Source organism: Schistocerca gregaria, chromosome 11 (assembly GCF_023897955.1).
Source record: "Schistocerca gregaria isolate iqSchGreg1 chromosome 11, iqSchGreg1.2, whole genome shotgun sequence".
In the NCBI taxonomy this organism is placed as follows: Eukaryota; Metazoa; Arthropoda; class Insecta; order Orthoptera; family Acrididae; genus Schistocerca; species Schistocerca gregaria.
In genome coordinates, this window is record NC_064930.1 from 8,455,984 (window position 1) to 8,472,192 (window position 16,209).

Genomic DNA, 16,209 nt, shown 5'->3' on the forward strand with positions numbered 1-16,209 from the left:
GCAGACCCTCGCTGCCTGCAGACACCGAGCAGCCACACTAGGAGGGCGGCCTAAGCCGTAGGCGAAATGTGCTCATTCGCTTTGGCGCGACGTCGAACTATAAATAATGCTGTCACTAGCGTGAGCGTCGTGGAAAGTCGGAAAAGTCGGCTGCGTGGGTGAGTGCCAAGTTTGAGGAGCGTTTTGTTGTATGCGCAGTGCAATGGAGACGCGGAAACTTGTTGTGGCCCAGTGTTTTGCAGTTGGAGGACAAGATTAGTACACAGTAGTAAAGAGCGAGGCACTGAGTTGGCATGAATAATGGAGTGCACAATGGGGCTCGAGATGTGTTTGTTCCCTCAGGTGCTGTATGATTGTCGTCAAGGAGTGAAAACGGAGCAATTTGTGACGGCTCTTTCAATTTAAGACGTTAAAAACAGACGGAATTTGCATTTGTAATACCAGAGCATCGAAACTACTTGGAACTTTTGTGTATATGAACGTGTCCGCGCCTTTGTACTCTGCTCCCTTCACCGCTACAAACCAACCAAGCATCGTGTCCGTGCGCATCAGAGTCGCAAAGAATGGGGAATAGCGCAGTTTGGTCGTGCCTGGGGCGTAGCTCAGTTGGTAGAGCGTTCGCTTCGCATGTGAAAGGTGCAGCGTTCAAGCCGCGGCGCCTCCATTTTTTGTGGTCAGTGCATTGTAAGTGTTGGTCGCTGCGAACATTAAGGCACGCAAGATGTTGCAAAGCCAGCGTCACAGACTGATATGATGTATACTGACGTAAGGAGAGCAAGATGTAAGTGAGGGGACCGGCTGTTATCGAGGTGTCATCGAGTACAGATCGGTCTTAGGTATCACGGCTTAACCTCATTGAAGTCTAGAGGGTGGACAACACGTTCGTCTTACTCAGAGCGGTGTCCGAACTCTATTTTCGACGTTGTACGTGCCACTTTCATTGTGGCCAACTACGATTCGATACAGAATGCACGAAACCTGAAAGACACCCTAACGGATACATAGAGAGTAGTGTTTGTCTGCTGAATAATGGGAGTGCAAGGGTCTGTGTCGTCCATATGGCTGTTTGTAGCACCATTAGTCTTCGGGGGGGCGGGCGTACCTCAGATGGTAGAGCGCACGCTTAGTATGCGAGAGGTACTGGGATCAATACCCAGTGCCTCCAGAATTTTTAACACACCTACATGCGCACCTTGCCATGCAAGTGGAATAATTCTCAGGCTGCAGATGTGTCTAGGAAGATACAAGCGAATGATTAGCATCCACAATTGGCAAGCGTGCTGTTATTAGTGCGCGGGAAGCACCCTCCTCCCACGCCTACACTTTATTTAGAAACAGTACAAGTGTTCCCGTAAGATTCTCAAGCCTATGTCGGAAAGATCTGCGTTGCGCCGAGTTCACGTAAATCCCACTGCACATTCCCATTCTTTGCGTGCAGTCGGCTGCTACTGGTGTTGCTAGTTGTGACTGCTGATAACAGATGCCGTAGCAATCAATTCATGGAGTGAGTTGTATGTTTAGCGATAGTCTGTCTCTGACAAGCAAGCACAGGTGACATAGGTGCGAACACAGGAAGCTAGCAGACCCTCGCTGCCTGCAGACACCGAGCTGCCACACTAGGAGGGCGGCCTAAGCCGTAGGCGAAATGTGCTCATTCGCTTTGGCGCGACGTCGAACTATAAATAATGCTGTCACTAGCGTGAGCGTCGTGGAAAGTCGGAAAAGTCGGCTGCGTGGGTGAGTGCCAAGTTTGAGGAGCGTTTTGTTGTATGCGCAGTGCAATGGAGACGCGGAAACTTGTTGTGGCCCAGTGTTTTGCAGTTGGAGGACAAGATTAGTACACAGTAGTAAAGAGCGAGGCACTGAGTTGGCATGAATAATGGAGTGCACAATGGGGCTCGAGATGTGTTTGTTCCCTCAGGTGCTGTATGATTGTCGTCAAGGAGTGAAAACGGAGCAATTTGTGACGGCTCTTTCAATTTAAGACGTTAAAAACAGACGGAATTTGCATTTGTAATACCAGAGCATCGAAACTACTTGGAACTTTTGTGTATATGAACGTGTCCGCGCCTTTGTACTCTGCTCCCTTCACCGCTACAAACCAACCAAGCATCGTGTCCGTGCGCATCAGAGTCGCAAAGAATGGGGAATAGCGCAGTTTGGTCGTGCCTGGGGCGTAGCTCAGTTGGTAGAGCGTTCGCTTCGCATGTGAAAGGTGCAGCGTTCAAGCCGCGGCGCCTCCATTTTTTGTGGTCAGTGCATTGTAAGTGTTGGTCGCTGCGAACATTAAGGCACGCAAGATGTTGCAAAGCCAGCGTCACAGACTGATATGATGTATACTGACGTAAGGAGAGCAAGATGTAAGTGAGGGGACCGGCTGTTATCGAGGTGTCATCGAGTACAGATCGGTCTTAGGTATCACGGCTTAACCTCATTGAAGTCTAGAGGGTGGACAACACGTTCGTCTTACTCAGAGCGGTGTCCGAACTCTATTTTCGACGTTGTACGTGCCACTTTCATTGTGGCCAACTACGATTCGATACAGAATGCACGAAACCTGAAAGACACCCTAACGGATACATAGAGAGTAGTGTTTGTCTGCTGAATAATGGGAGTGCAAGGGTCTGTGTCGTCCATATGGCTGTTTGTAGCACCATTAGTCTTCGGGGGGGCGGGCGTACCTCAGATGGTAGAGCGCACGCTTAGTATGCGAGAGGTACTGGGATCAATACCCAGTGCCTCCAGAATTTTTAACACACCTACATGCGCACCTTGCCATGCAAGTGGAATAATTCTCAGGCTGCAGATGTGTCTAGGAAGATACAAGCGAATGATTAGCATCCACAATTGGCAAGCGTGCTGTTATTAGTGCGCGGGAAGCACCCTCCTCCCACGCCTACACTTTATTTAGAAACAGTACAAGTGTTCCCGTAAGATTCTCAAGCCTATGTCGGAAAGATCTGCGTTGCGCCGAGTTCACGTAAATCCCACTGCACATTCCCATTCTTTGCGTGCAGTCGGCTGCTACTGGTGTTGCTAGTTGTGACTGCTGATAACAGATGCCGTAGCAATCAATTCATGGAGTGAGTTGTATGTTTAGCGATAGTCTGTCTCTGACAAGCAAGCACAGGTGACATAGGTGCGAACACAGGAAGCTAGCAGACCCTCGCTGCCTGCAGACACCGAGCTGCCACACTAGGAGGGCGGCCTAAGCCGTAGGCGAAATGTGCTCATTCGCTTTGGCGCGACGTCGAACTATAAATAATGCTGTCACTAGCGTGAGTGTTGCGTGAGCGTCGTGGAAAGTCGGAAAAGTCGGCTGCGTGGGTGAGTGCCAAGTTTGGGGAGCGTTTTGTAGTATGCGCAGTGCAATGGAGACGCGGAAACTTGTTGTGGCCCAGTGTTTTGCAGTTGGAGGACAAGATTAGTACACAGTAGTAAAGAGCGAGGCACTGAGTTGGCATGAATAATGGAGTGCACAATGGGGCTCGAGATGTGTTTGTTCCCTCAGGTGCTGTATGATTGTCGACAAGGAGTGAAAACGGAGCAATTTGTGACGGCTCTTTCAATTTAAGACGTTAAAAACAGACGGAATTTGCATTTGTAATACCAGAGCATCGAAACTACTTGGAACTTTTGTGTATATGAACGTGTCCGCGCCTTTGTACTCTGCTCCCTTCACCGCTACAAACCAACCAACCATCGTGTCCGTGCGCATCAGAGTCGCAAAGAATGGGGAATAGCGCAGTTTGGTCGTGCCTGGGGCGTAGCTCAGTTGGTAGAGCGTTCGCTTCGCATGTGAAAGGTGCAGCGTTCAAGCCGCGGCGCCTCAATTTTTTGTGGTCAGTGCATTGTAAGTGTTGGTCGCGGCGAACCTAAAGGCACGCAAGATGTTGCAAAGCCAGCGTCACAGACTGATATGATGTATACTGACGTAAGGAGAGCAAGATGTAAGTGAGGGGACCGGCTGTTATCGAGGTGTCATCGAGTGCAGATCGGTCTTAGGTATCACGGCTTAACCTCATTGAAGTCTAGAGGGTGGACAACACGTTCGTCTTACTCAGAGCGGTGTCCGAACTCTATTTTCGACGTTGTACGTGCCACTTTCATTGTGGCCAATTACGATTCGATACAGAATTCACGAAACCTGAAAGACACCCTACCGGATACATAGAGAGTAGTGTTTGTCTGCTGAATAATGGGAGTGCAAGGGTCTGTGTCGTCTATATGGCTGTTTGTAGCACCATTAGTCTTCGGGGAGGCGGGCGTAGCTCAGATGGTAGAGCGCTCGGTTAGTATGCGAGAGGTAGTGGGATCAATACCCAGTGCCTCCATAATTTTTAACACACCTACATGCGCACCTTGCCATGCAAGTGGAATAATTCTCAGCCAGCAGATGTGTCTAGGAAGATACAAGCAAATGATTAGCATCCACAATTGGCAAGCGTGCTGTTATTAGTGCGCGGGAAGCACCCTCCTCCCACGCCTACACTTTATTTAGAAACAGTACAAGTGTTCCCGTAAGGTTCTCAAGCCTATGTCGGAAAGATCTGCGTTGCGCCGAGTTCACGTAAATCCCACTGCACATTCCTATTCTTTGCGTGCAGTCGGCTGCTACTGGTGTTGCTAGTTGTGACTGCTGATAACAGATGCCGTACCAATCAATTCATGGAGTGAGTTGTATGTTTTGCGATAGTCTGTCTCTGACAAGCAAGCACAGGTGACATAGGTGCGAACACAGGAAGCTAGCAGACCCTCGCTGCCTGCAGACACCGAGCAGCCACACTAGGAGGGAGGCCTAAGCCGTAGGCGAAATGTGCTCATTCGCTTTGGCGCGACGTCGAACTATAAATAATGCTGTCACTAGCGTGAGCGTCGTGGAAAGTCGGAAAAGTCGGCTGCGTGGGTGAGTGCCAAGTTTGGGGAGCGTTTTGTAGTATGCGCAGTGCAATGGAGACGCGGAAACTTGTTGTGGCCCAGTGTTTTGCAGTTGGAGGACAAGATTAGTACTCAGTAGTAAAGAGCGAGGCACTGAGTTGGCATGAATAATGGAATGCACAATGGGGCTCGAGATGTGTTTGTTACCTCAGGTGCTGTATGATTGTCGTCAAGGAGTGAAAACGGAGCAATTTGTGACGGCTCTTTCAATTTAAGACGTTAAAAACAGACGGAATTTGCATTTGTAATACCAGAGCATCGAAACTACTTGGAACTTTTGTGTATATGAACGTGTCCGCGCCTTTGTACTCTGCTCCCTTCACCGCTACAAACCAACCAAGCATCGTGTCCGTGCGCATCAGAGTCGCAAAGAATGGGGAAAAGCGCAGTTTGGTCGTGCCTGGGGCGTAGCTCAGTTGGTAGAGCGTTCGCTTCGCATGTGAAAGGTGCAGCGTTCAAGCCGCGGCGCCTCCATTTTTTGTGGTCAGTGCATTGTAAGTGTCGGTCGCGGGGAACCTAAAGGCACGCAAGATGTTGCAAAGCCAGCGTCACAGACTGATATGATGTATACTGACGTAAGGAGAGCAAGATGTAAGTGAGGGGACCGGCTGTTATCGAGGTGTCATCGAGTGCAGATCGGTCTTAGGTATCACGGCTTAACCTCATTGAAGTCTAGAGGGTGGACAACACGTTCGTCTTACTCAGAGCGGTGTCCGAACTCTATTTTCGACGTTGTACGTGCCACTTTCATTGTGGCCAACTACGATTCGATACAGAATGCACGAAACCTGAAAGACACCCTAACGGATACATAGAGAGTAGTGTTTGTCTGCTGAATAATGGGAGTGCAAGGGTCTGTGTCGTCTATATGGCTGTTTGTAGCACCATTAGTCTTCGGGGGGGCGGGCGTTCCTCAGATGGTAGAGCGCACGCTTAGTATGCGAGAGGTAGTGGGATCAATACCCAGTGCCTCCAGAATTTTTAACACACCTACATGCGCACCTTGCCATGCAAGTGGAATAATTCTCAGGCTGCAGATGTGTCTAGGAAGATACAAGCGAATGATTAGCATCCACAATTGGCAAGCGTGCTGTTATTAGTGCGCGGGAAGCACCCTCCTCCCACGCCTACACTTTATTTAGAAACAGTACAAGTGTTCCCGTAAGATTCTCAAGCCTATGTCGGAAAGATCTGCGTTGCGCCGAGTTCACGTAAATCCCACTGCACATTCCCATTCTTTGCGTGCAGTCGGCTGCTACTGGTGTTGCTAGTTGTGACTGCTGATAACAGATGCCGTAGCAATCAATTCATGGAGTGAGTTGTATGTTTAGCGATAGTCTGTCTCTGACAAGCAAGCACAGGTGACATAGGTGCGAACACCGGAAGCTAGCAGACCCTCGCTGCCTGCAGACACCGAGCAGCCACACTAGGAGGGCGGCCTAAGCCGTAGGCGAAATGTGCTCATTCGCTTTGGCGCGACGTCGAACTATAAATAATGCTGTCACTAGCGTGAGCGTCGTGGAAAGTCGGAAAAGTCGGCTGCGTGGGTGAGTGCCAAGTTTGGGGAGCGTTTTGTAGTATGCGCAGTGCAATGGAGACGCGGAAACTTGTTGTGGCCCAGTGTTTTGCAGTTGGAGGACAAGATTAGTACACAGTAGTAAAGAGCGAGGCACTGAGTTGGCATGAATAATGGAGTGCACAATGGGGCTCGATATGTGTTTGCTACCTCAGGTGCTGTATGATTGTCGTCAAGGAGTGAAAACGGAGCAATTTGTGACGGCTCTTTCAATTTAAGACGTTAAAAACAGACGGTATTTGCATTTGTAATACCAGAGCATCGAAACTACTTGGAACTTTTGTGTATATGAACATGTCCGCGCCTTTGTACTCTGCTCCCTTCACCGCTACAAACCAACCAACCATCGTGTCCGTGCGCATCAGAGTCGCAAAGAATGGGGAATAGCGCAGTTTGGTCGTGCCTGGGGCGTAGCTCAGTTGGTAGAGCGTTCGCTTCGCATGTGAAAGGTGCAGGCTTCAAGCCGCGGCGCCTCCATTTTTTGTGGTCAGTGCATTGTAAGTGTTGGTCGCGGCGAACCTAAAGGCACGCAAGATGTTGCAAAGCCAGCGTCACAGACTGATATGATGTATACTGACGTAAGGAGAGCAAGATGTAAGTGAGGGGACCGGCTGTTATCGAGGTGTCATCGAGTGCAGATTGGTCTTAGGTATCACGGCTTAACCTCATTGAAGTCTAGAGGGTGGACAACACGTTCGTCTTACTCAGAGCGGTGTCCGAACTCTATTTTCGACGTTGTACGTGCCACTTTCATTGTGGCCAACTACGATTCGATACAGAATGCACGAAACCTGAAAGACACCCTAACGGATACATAGAGAGTAGTGTTTGTCTGCTGAATAATGGGAGTGCAAGGGTCTGTGTCGTCTATATGGCTGTTTGTAGCACCATTAGTCTTCGGGGGGGCGGGCGTACCTCAGATGGTAGAGCGCACGCTTAGTATGCGAGAGGTACTGGGATCAATACCCAGTGCCTCCAGAATTTTTAACACACCTACATGCGCACCTTGCCATGCAAGTGGAATAATTCTCAGGCTGCAGATGTGTCTAGGAAGATACAAGCGAATGATTAGCATCCACAATTGGCAAGCGTGCTGTTATTAGTGCGCGGGAAGCACCCTCCTCCCACGCCTACACTTAATTTAGAAACAGTACAAGTGTTCCCGTAAGATTCTCAAGCCTATGTCGGAAAGATCTGCGTTGCGCCGAGTTCACGTAAATCCCACTGCACATTCCCATTCTTTGCGTGCAGTCGGCTGCTACTGGTGTTGCTAGTTGTGACTGCTGATAACAGATGCCGTAGCAATCAATTCATGGAGTGAGTTGTATGTTTTGCGATAGTCTGTCTCTGACAAGCAATCACAGGTGACATAGGTGCGAACACAGGAAGCTAGCAGACCCTCGCTGCCTGCAGACACCGAGCAGCCACACTAGGAGGGAGGCCTAAGCCGTAGGCGAAATGTGCTCATTCGCTTTGGCGCGACGTCGAACTATAAATAATGCTGTCACTAGCGTGAGCGTTGCGTGAGCGTCGTGGAAAGTCGGAAAAGTCGGCTGCGTGGGTGAGTGCCAAGTTTGGGGAGCGTTTTGTTGTATGCGCAGTGCAATGGAGACGCGGAAACTTGTTGTGGCCCAGTGTTTTGCAGTTGGAGGACAAGATTAGTACACAGTAGTAAAGAGCGAGGCACTGAGTTGGCATGAATAATGGAGTGCACAATGGGGCTCGAGATGTGTTTGTTACCTCAGGTGCTGTATGATTGTCGACAAGGAGTGAAAACGGAGCAATTTGTGACGGCTCTTTCAATTTAAGACGTTAAAAACAGACGGAATTTGCATTTGTAATACCAGAGCATCGAAACTACTTGGAACTTTTGTGTATATGAACGTGTCCGCGCCTTTGTACTCTGCTCCCTTCACCGCTACAAACCAACCAACCATCGTGTCCGTGCGCATCAGAGTCGCAAATAATTGGGAATAGCGCAGTTTGGTCGTGCCTGGGGCGTAGCTCAGTTGGTAGAGCGTTCGCTTCGCATGTGAAAGGTGCAGCGTTCAAGCCGCGGCGCCTCCATTTTTTGTGGTCAGTGCATTGTAAGTGTTGGTCGCGGGGAACCTAAAGGCACGCAAGATGTTGCAAAGCCAGCGTCACAGACTGATATGATGTATACTGACGTAAGGAGAGCAAGATGTAAGTGAGGGGACCGGCTGTTATCGAGGTGTCATCGAGTGCTGATCGGTCTTAGGTATCACGGCTTAACCTCATTGAAGTCTAGAGGGTGGACAACACGTTCGTCTTACTCAGAGCGGTGTCCGAACTCTATTTTCGACGTTGTACGTGCCACTTTCATTGTGGCCAACTACGATTCGATACAGAATGCACGAAACCTGAAAGACACCCTAACGGATACATAGAGAGTAGTGTTTGTCTGCTGAATAATGGGAGTGCAAGGGTCTGTGTCGTCTATAAGGCTGTTTGTAGCACCATTAGTCTTCGGGGGGGGCGGGCGTAGCTCAGATGGTAGAGCGCTCGCTTAGTATGCGAGAGGTACTGGGATCAATACCCAGTGCCTCCAGAATTTTTAACACACCTACATGCGCACCTTGCCATGCAAGTGGAATAATTCACAGCCAGCAGATGTGTCTAGGAAGATACAAGCGAATGATTAGCATCCACAATTGGCAAGCGTGCTGTTATTAGTGCGCGGGAAGCACCCTCCTCCCACGCCTACACTTTATTTAGAAACAGTACAAGTGTTCCCGTAAGATTCTCAAGCCTATGTCGGAAAGATCTGCGTTGCGCCGAGTTCACGTAAATCCCACTGCACATTCCCATTCTTTGCGTGCAGTCGGCTGCTACTGGTGTTGCTAGTTGTGACTGCTGATAACAGATGCCGTAGCAATCAATTCATGGAGTGATTTGTATGTTTTGCGATAGTCTGTCTCTGACAAGCAAGCACAGGTGACATAGGTGCGAACACAGGAAGCTAGCAGACCCTCGCTGCCTGCAGACACCGAGCAGCCACACTAGGAGGGCGGCCTAAGCCGTAGGCGAAATGTGCTCATTCGCTTTGGCGCGACGTCGAACTATAAATAATGCTGTCACTAGCGTGAGCGTTGCGTGAGCGTCGTGGAAAGTCGGAAAAGTCGGCTGCGTGGGTGAGTGCCAAGTTTGGGGAGCGTTTTGTAGTATGCGCAGTGCAATGGAGTCGCGGAAACTTGTTGTGGCCCAGTGTTTTGCAGTTGGAGGACAAGATTAGTACACAGTAGTAAAGAGCGAGGCACTGAGTTGGCATGAATAATGGAGTGCACAATGGGGCTCGAGATGTGTTTGTTACCTCAGGTGCTGTATGATTGTCGACAAGGAGTGAAAACGGAGCAATTTGTGACGGCTCTTTCAATTTAAGACGTTAAAAACAGACGGAATTTGCATTTGTAATACCAGAGCATCGAAACTACTTGGAACTTTTGTGTATATGAACGTGTCCGCGCCTTTGTACTCTGCTCCCTTCACCGCTACAAACCAACCAACCATCGTGTCCGTGCGCATCAGAGTCGCAAAGAATGGGGAATAGCGCAGTTTGGTCGTGCCTGGGGCGTAGCTCAATTGGTAGAGCGTTCGCTTCGCATGTGAAAGGTGCAGGCTTCAAGCCGCTGCGCCTCCATTTTTTGTGGTCAGTGCATTGTAAGTGTTGGTCGCGGCGAACCTAAAGGCACGCAAGATGTTGCAAAGCCAGCGTCACATACTGATATGATGTATACTGACGTAAGGAGAGCAAGATGTAAGTGAGGGGACCGGCTGTTATCGAGGTGTCATCGAGTGCAGATCGGTCTTAGGTATCACGGCTTAACCTCATTGAAGTCTAGAGGGTGGACAACACGTTCGTCTTACTCAGAGCGGTGTCCGAACTCTATTTTCGACGTTGTACGTGCCACTTTCATTGTGGCCAACTACGATTCGATACAGAATGCACGAAACCTGAAAGACACCCTAACGGATACATAGAGAGTAGTGTTTGTCTGCTGAATAATGGGAGTGCAAGGGTCTGTGTCGTCTATATGGCTGTTTGTAGCACCATTAGTCTTTGGGATGGCTGGCGTAGCTCAGATGGTAGAGCGCTCGCTTAGTATGCGAGAGGTACTGGGATCAATACCCAGTGCCTCCAGAATTTTTAACACACCTACATGCGCACTTTGCCATGCAAGTGTAATAATTCACAGCCAGCAGATGTGTCTAGGAAGATACAAGCGAATGATTAGCATCCACAATTGGCAAGCGTGCTGTTATTAGTGCGCGGGAAGCACCCTCCTCCCACGCCTACACTTTATTTAGAAACAGTACAAGTGTTCCCGTAAGATTCTCAAGCCTATGTCGGAAAGATCTGCGTTGCGCCGAGTTCACGTAAATCCCACTGCACATTCCTATTCTTTGCGTGCAGTCGGCTGCTACTGGTGTTGCTAGTTGTGACTGCTGATAACAGATGCCGTAGCAATCAATTCATGGAGTGAGTTGTATGTTTTGCGATAGTCTGTCTCTGACAAGCAAGCACAGGTGACATAGGTGCGAACACAGGAAGCTAGCAGACCCTCACTGCCTCCAGACACCGAGCAGCCACACTAGGAGGGCGGCCTAAGCCGTAGGCGAAATGTGCTCATTCGCTTTGGCGCGACGTCGAACTATAAATAATGCTGTCACTAGCGTGAGCGTCGTGGAAAGTCGGAAAAGTCGGCTGCGTGGGTGAGTGCCAAGTTTGGGGAGCGTTTTGTAGTATGCGCAGTGCAATGGAGACGCGGAAACTTGTTGTGGCCCAGTGTTTTGCAGTTGGAGGACAAGATTAGTACACAGTAGTAAAGAGCGAGGCACTGAGTTGGCATGAATAATGGAGTGCACAATGGGGCTCGAGATGTGTTTGTTACCTCAGGTGCTGTATGATTGTCGTCAAGGAGTGAAAACGGAGCAATTTGTGACGGCTCTTTCAATTTAAGACGTTAAAAACAGACGGAATTTGCATTTGTAATACCAGAGCATCGAAACTACTTGGAACTTTTGTGTATATGAACGTGTCCGCGCCTTTGTACTCTGCTCCCTTCACCGCTACAAACCAACCAACCATCGTGTCCGTGCGCATCAGAGTCGCAAAGAATGGGGAATAGCGGAGTTTGGTCGTGCCTGGGGCGTAGCTCAGTTGGTAGAGCGTTCGCTTCGCATGTGAAAGGTGCAGGCTTCAAGCCGCGGCGCCTCCATTTTTTGTGGTCAGTGCATTGTAAGTGTTGGTCGCGGCGAACCTAAAGGCACGCAAGATGTTGCAAAGCCAGCGTCACAGACTGATATGATGTATACTGACGTAAGGAGAGCAAGATGTAAGTGAGGGGACCGGCTGTTATCGAGGTGTCATCGAGTGCAGATCGGTCTTAGGTATCACGGCTTAGCCTCATTGAAGTCTAGAGGGTGGACAACACGTTCGTCTTACTCAGAGCGGTGTCCGAACTCTATTTTCGACGTTGTACGTGCCACTTTCATTGTGGCCAACTACGATTCGATACAGAATGCACGAAACCTGAAAGACACCCTAACGGATACATAGAGAGTAGTGTTTGTCTGCTGAATAATGGGAGTGCAAGGGTCTGTGTCGTCTATATGGCTGTTTGTAGCACCATTAGTCTTTGGGATGGCGGGCGTAGCTCAGATGGTAGAGCGCTCGCTTAGTATGCGAGAGGTACTCGGATCAATACCCAGTGCCTCCAGAATTTTTAACACACCTACATGCGCACCTTGCCATGCAAGTGTAATAATTCACAGCCAGCAGATGTGTCTAGGAAGATACAAGCGAATGATTAGCATCCACAATTGGCAAGCGTGCTGTTATTAGTGCGCGGGAAGCACCCTCCTCCCACGACTACACTTTATTTAGAAACAGTACAAGTGTTCCCGTAAGATTCTCAAGCCTATGTCGGAAAGATCTGCGTTGCGCCGAGTTCACGTAAATCCCACTGCACATTCCTATTCTTTGCGTGCAGTCGGCTGCTACTGGTGTTGCTAGTTGTGACTGCTGATAACAGATGCCGTAGCAATCAATTCATGGAGTGAGTTGTATGTTTTGCGATAGTCTGTCTCTGACAAGCAAGCACAGGTGACATAGGTGCGAACACAGGAAGCTAGCAGACCCTCGCTGCCTGCAGACACCGACCAGCCACACTAGGAGGGCGGCCTAAGCCGTAGGCGAAATGTGCTCATTCGCTTTGGCGCGACGTCGAACTATAAATAATGCTGTCACTAGCGTGAGCGTTGCGTGAGCGTCGTGGAAAGTCGGAAAAGTCAGCTGCGTGGGTGAGTGCCAAGTTTGGGGAGCGTTTTGTTGTATGCGCAGTGCAATGGAGACGCGGAAACTTGTTGTGGCACAGTGTTTTGCAGCTGGACGACAAGATTAGTACACAGTAGTAAAGAGCGAGGCACTGAGTTGGCATGAATAATGGAGTGCACAATGGTGCTCGAGATGTGTTTGTTACCTCAGGTGCTGTATGATTGTCGACAAGGAGTGAAAACGGAGCAATTTGTGACGGCTCTTTCAATTTAAGACGTTAAAAACAGACGGAATTTGCATTTGTAATACCAGAGCATCGAAACTACTTGGAACTTTTGTGTATATGAACGTGTCCGCGCCTTTGTACTCTGCTCCCTTCACCGCTACAAACCAACCAACCATCGTGTCCGTGCGCATCAGAGTCGCAAAGAATGGGGAATAGCGGAGATTGGTCGTGCCTGGGGCGTAGCTCAGTTGGTAGAGCGTTCGCTTCGCATGTGAAAGGTGCAGGCTTCAAGCCGCGGCGCCTCCATTTTTTGTGGTCAGTGCATTGTAAGTGTTGGTCGCGGCGAACCTAAAGGCACGCAAGATGTTGCAAAGCCAGCGTCACAGACTGATATGATGTATACTGACGTAAGGAGAGCAAGATGTAAGTGAGGGGACCGGCTGTTATCGAGGTGTCATCGAGTGCAGATCGGTCTTAGGTATCACGGCTTAGCCTCATTGAAGTCTAGAGGGTGGACAACACGTTCGTCTTACTCAGAGCGGTGTCCGAACTCTATTTTCGACGTTGTACGTGCCACTTTCATTGTGGCCAACTACGATTCGATACAGAATGCACGAAACCTGAAAGACACCCTAACGGATACATAGAGAGTAGTGTTTGTCTGCTGAATAATGGGAGTGCAAGGGTCTGTGTCGTCTATATGGCTGTTTGTAGCACCATTAGTCTTTGGGATGGCGGGCGTAGCTCAGATGGTAGAGCGCTCGCTTAGTATGCGAGAGGTACTGGGATCAATACCCAGTGCCTCCAGAATTTTTAACACACCTACATGCGCACCTTGCCATGCAAGTGTAATAATTCACAGCCAGCAGATGTGTCTAGGAAGATACAAGCGAATGATTAGCATCCACAATTGGCAAGCGTGCTGTTATTAGTGCGCGGGAAGCACCCTCCTCCCACGACTACACTTTATTTAGAAACAGTACAAGTGTTCCCGTAAGATTCTCAAGCCTATGTCGGAAAGATCTGCGTTGCGCCGAGTTCACGTAAATCCCACTGCACATTCCTATTCTTTGCGTGCAGTCGGCTGCTACTGGTGTTGCTAGTTGTGACTGCTGATAACAGATGCCGTAGCAATCAATTCATGGAGTGAGTTGTATGTTTTGCGATAGTCTGTCTCTGACAAGCAAGCACAGGTGACATAGGTGCGAACACAGGAAGCTAGCAGACCCTCGCTGCCTGCAGACACCGACCAGCCACACTAGGAGGGCGGCCTAAGCCGTAGGCGAAATGTGCTCATTCGCTTTGGCGCGACGTCGAACTATAAATAATGCTGTCACTAGCGTGAGCGTTGCGTGAGCGTCGTGGAAAGTCGGAAAAGTCGGCTGCGTGGGTGAGTGCCAAGTTTGGGGAGCGTTTTGTTGTATGCGCAGTGCAATGGAGACGCGGAAACTTGTTGTGGCACAGTGTTTTGCAGCTGGACGACAAGATTAGTACACAGTAGTAAAGAGCGAGGCACTGAGTTGGCATGAATAATGGAGTGCACAATGGTGCTCGAGATGTGTTTGTTACCTCAGGTGCTGTATGATTGTCGACAAGGAGTGAAAACGGAGCAATTTGTGACGGCTCTTTCAATTTAAGACGTTAAAAACAGACGGAATTTGCATTTGTAATACCAGAGCATCGAAACTACTTGGAACTTTTGTGTATATGAACGTGTCCGCGCCTTTGTACTCTGCTCCCTTCACCGCTACAAACCAACCAACCATCGTGTCCGTGCGCATCAGAGTCGCAAAGAATGGGGAATAGCGGAGATTGGTCGTGCCTGGGGCGTAGCTCAGTTGGTAGAGCGTTCGCTTCGCATGTGAAAGGTGCAGGCTTCAAGCCGCGGCGCCTCCATTTTTTGTGGTCAGTGCATTGTAAGTGTTGGTCGCGGCGAACCTAAAGGCACGCAAGATGTTGCAAAGCCAGCGTCACAGACTGATATGATGTATACTGACGTAAGGAGAGCAAGATGTAAGTGAGGGGACCGGCTGTTATCGAGGTGTCATCGAGTGCAGATCGGTCTTAGGTATCACGGCTTAACCTCATTGAAGTCTAGAGGGTGGACAACACGTTCGTCTTACTCAGAGCGGTGTCCGAACTCTATTTTCGACGTTGTACGTGCCACTTTCATTGTGGCCAACTACGATTCGATACAGAATGCACGAAACCTGAAAGACACCCTAACGGATACATAGAGAGTAGTGTTTGTCTGCTGAATAATGGGAGTGCAAGGGTCTGTGTCGTCTATATGGCTGTTTGTAGCACCATTAGTCTTTGGGATGGCGGGCGTAGCTCAGATGGTAGAGCGCTCGCTTAGTATGCGAGAGGTACTGGGATCAATACCCAGTGCCTCCAGAATTTTTAACACACCTACATGCCCACCTTGCCATGCAAGTGTAATAATTCACAGCCAGCAGATGTGTCTAGGAAGATACAAGCGAATGATTAGCATCCACAATTGGCAAGCGTGCTGTTATTAGTGCGCGGGAAGCACCCTCCTCCCACGCCTACACTTTATTTAGAAACAGTACAAGTGTTCCCGTAAGATTCTCAAGCCTATGTCGGAAAGATCTGCGTTGCGCCGAGTTCACGTAAATCCCACTGCACATTCCTATTCTTTGCGTGCAGTCGGCTGCTACTGGTGTTGCTAGTTGTGACTGCTGATAACAGATGCCGTAGCAATCAATTCATGGAATGAGTTGTATGTTTTGCGATAGTCTGTCTCTGACAAGCAAGCACAGGTGACATAGGTGCGAACACAGGAAGCTAGCAGACCCTCGCTGCCTCCAGACACCGAGCAGCCACACTAGGAGGGCGGCCTAAGCCGTAGGCGAAATGTGCTCATTCGCTTTGGCGCGACGTCGAACTATAAATAATGCTGTCACTAGCGTGAGCGTTGCGTGAGCGTCGTGGAAAGTCGGAAAAGTCGGCTGCGTGGGTGAGTGCCAAGTTTGGGGAGCGTTTTGTTGTATGCGCAGTGCAATGGAGACGCGGAAACTTGTTGTGGCACAGTGTTTTGCAGCTGGACGACAAGATTAGTACACAGTAGTAAAGAGCGAGGCACTGAGTTGGCATGAATAATGGAGTGCACAATGGTGCTCGAGATGTGTTTGTTACCTCAGGTGCTGTATG

General features: G+C 49.5%; 1 non-coding gene across 1 annotated transcript; it reads left to right on the forward strand.

The window, feature by feature from the left end:
• The first annotated feature begins 3,760 nt into the window (after window positions 1-3,760).
• On the forward strand, window positions 3,761-3,833 carry Trnaa-cgc (transfer RNA alanine (anticodon CGC)). Its single transcript has one exon. It is a non-coding gene; the product is annotated as a tRNA-Ala (tRNA).
• Window positions 3,834-16,209: the final 12,376 nt, after the last annotated feature.